The sequence below is a fragment of the Lactuca virosa genome, chromosome 3 (genome assembly GCF_052849685.1).
Source record: "Lactuca virosa cultivar CGN04683 chromosome 3, Lactuca_virosa_CGN04683_v6, whole genome shotgun sequence".
Taxonomy (NCBI): domain Eukaryota; kingdom Viridiplantae; phylum Streptophyta; class Magnoliopsida; order Asterales; family Asteraceae; genus Lactuca; species Lactuca virosa.
Window position 1 is genome coordinate 243,984,171 of NC_136428.1, and position 3,067 is coordinate 243,987,237.

The following is a 3,067-nucleotide window of genomic DNA, read 5'->3' on the forward strand; positions in this document are numbered from 1 at the left end:
CTTCATTTCAACATCTAAAATCTTGGATCGAGAAATTTTAATCAACTTTAGTAAAAGGACATATATGGATGTTATGTTGAAAAGGTTCAACTTAAAAAGAATTCTATATATGGTTATATTATAGCAAGAAACTGGTAAAGTATCACGTGTTTTATGAATCGTGTTCCATACGCTTCGGGTATAGGATCAATTGCATATGCTATAATATTCTAACGTTCTAAATTTTCCAAATGCCTAGGGCATTAAGAGGGAAAAGAACTAGAACCAGATTTGACTAAAATAATTAAACGACTGTCAAGGACAATCTAAGTTTTGCCAAAGATTGGTCACTTGTGGGCAGTTGGAAGTATAGTAATGAATGGACCATAATGAAATTATTATGATTAGATATGATTCTATTAATAATGAGTTGCCGTATGGAAGATATGGAAATGTTTCCATATTGGGAGTTGGATATCGAGAATCTATGTCTAGATTAGAAACTTTTATGTAAGAAGGATGTTCAAAGGAATGTACTTTGAATGTGAGACTTCATATCTATGGAATTGCCTTGTAACAATCTCCAATAGAGCACTTTGTAATTTCATTAGCAAAGTCTTGGTGGCTTTGGTGGTGTGACATTACGAAAGGATCGTTGCATAAAATGTTAGAATCTAACATATTCTGATAGTGGCAAGAATTTTGTATTCTTATACTAACGACACAGATTAGGAGTTGTGAAATGAGTATCATTGGAAATGTTTTCAATTGATCTATTTCACAAAGTATGGACCATAGGTAAATAGAGTGTGCATGCTTGGAGCATGGGACAAATGTCATTATAATTCAAGTAATAAGTTGATTATCTGAAACATTATACAATGAATAATGAGTAATCAATATGGTGATTAAATAAAGGTGTTTTATTTATACTCAAAAGTTTGGGGCCATATAGGATTAGTATTATTCTTGTGTTTCACTTTGCGTTTTTTGACTTCCCGAATAATAAGATTATTCAAATCATTCACAGTCGATAAATACTTTGGAAGTAGGTATTGAAGCTACACTGTCATGAATCCGACTGTAGATTGTCTGAAGCGTTTTAGACATAGCAAAAGTCTGCTGCAGTGTTCATGAGTGCTCCTGAAATAAGATTTGAGTATTGGATTAAACCCACGCTCACTTAAATCACTTCATGGATTTTATCACGGGTGATTAGTGAGACGATAATATCTTTTATTCTTGAAACGGAGACGTGTGAGTTGTAATTTACAAGTCGGTTGCACATTGATAATATGTAAACGCACCAGTAACTTGGTGTTATAAAACATATTGTTGTGTGTGATTTGATGAGTAGGTACAAAACATATTGGATTAAACCCATGCTCACTTGAATCACTTCATGGATTTTATCACGAGTGATTAGTGTGACGATAATATCTTATATTCTTGAAACCAAGATGTGTGAGTTGTAGTTTACAAGTCGGTTGCACATTGACATATGTAAACGCACCAGTAACTTGGTGTTATAAAACATATTGTTGTGTGTGATTTGATGAGTAGGTGCAAGCGAGCATTTTAGTCGAAGTTTATCTGTTCCTTTTACCCAATGTGTGATAAAAGCGATATCTGTGGGCCCCTCGATGATTTAGTGATGACACCCCTAAGCACTTGGCCAAGCCGGGACTAAGTTGATGTGTTCAATTGTAGTATGTTGTCAGTCGTCATAAATCGGAAATTAGGAAACAACACATGAATAGAGAGTATCGTTAAATCCATGTCTCAGTTCATACGATATCTACAATGGAGGAATATATGATCCCTTATCTAAAGGACGCGTTACTGATAAGATCAGAGTTGACAGCGGCTTTTGAAAGCTATGATTGCTGATCAGGTTCTGAAGTCGTATTTGCAAATTAGTTATTAGACTTATACAATTGGGAGACTGTTGGATTAGGTGTCTAAGCCCATAACTATTTTCGTATTTACTTGACCCGATTATGAGCATGGTCCTTTTGGGTTGCCTTCACTCATGCAACTTGATGGGATGACAAGAGGAGAGAGAGTAGAATTTATTATATGAATAATAAATTGGTACTCGAAAATGGTTTTATTAATATATTACAAGTTTAATATATTATTTGGAAATTATATTATTTAATTAATATTGATCATAAATTAATTTGGTGATCAAAAAAGACGGATTAAATAAAGGGGACTAATATTGCAATTAACTGGTAGTTGCTAGTTGGGCTGATGGACTCCATAGAGTGGAGTGGACGAAATTTATGGGGAAGCCCATAAGATTTCGTCCAAAGAGCTCTAAGGAAGGAATCCATGGGCTGCTTAGGCCTTAAGCAGGAATTAGGGTTTCCTTCTGAAACCCTAGCACCCCACACAACTATATAAGGAACCCTTACATAGGATTTTCGGCCCCTATGAGTTCTATGAGAAACCTAAGCCGAAATCCTTCCCTCTCCAAGTCATCTTGTTGCATTGAGTGTTTGTGATTCCATTAGAGGTGCAACATTTGAGGCACTAAGCTTTCAAAAGTAAAGATTAAGAAGGATTGTGATTGTTATTGCTACATAACAATCAAGGTAAACTTTCTAACCCTAATCATATGTGATATTCAAATTTGTATGCTAGTTAATTAGGGTTTATTGCTTTGGTATTCAATGTTGTATGTTTAAATAGAAAAACCTAGATCAAAGCAATTAGGATTGCATGAACACCATAGGAATGATGTTATACTCATAATCCAACAACTCTTATGTTTACTCTGTGTTGTATGCAATCACTCCTTTACCTACTGAATGAGTTATGTCGTCTTGAGCACCACCTCCGTGATCCTAATGATCCTCTAACCAACCTCGCCCCAATATATCGAGGTACAACACTTCCTCCCATAAAGTACCTCAAAGGGTGGTGCACCTATGCTGGAATGATAGCTTTTGTTGTATCAAAATTCTTCCAAGGGAAGGTATGTGTCCCAGCTCCCACGAAAATCAATAATACATGCTCTCAATATGTTCTCAAGTGTCTAAATGTTAGGCTCACTTTACCCATCTGTTTGTAGATGATATGT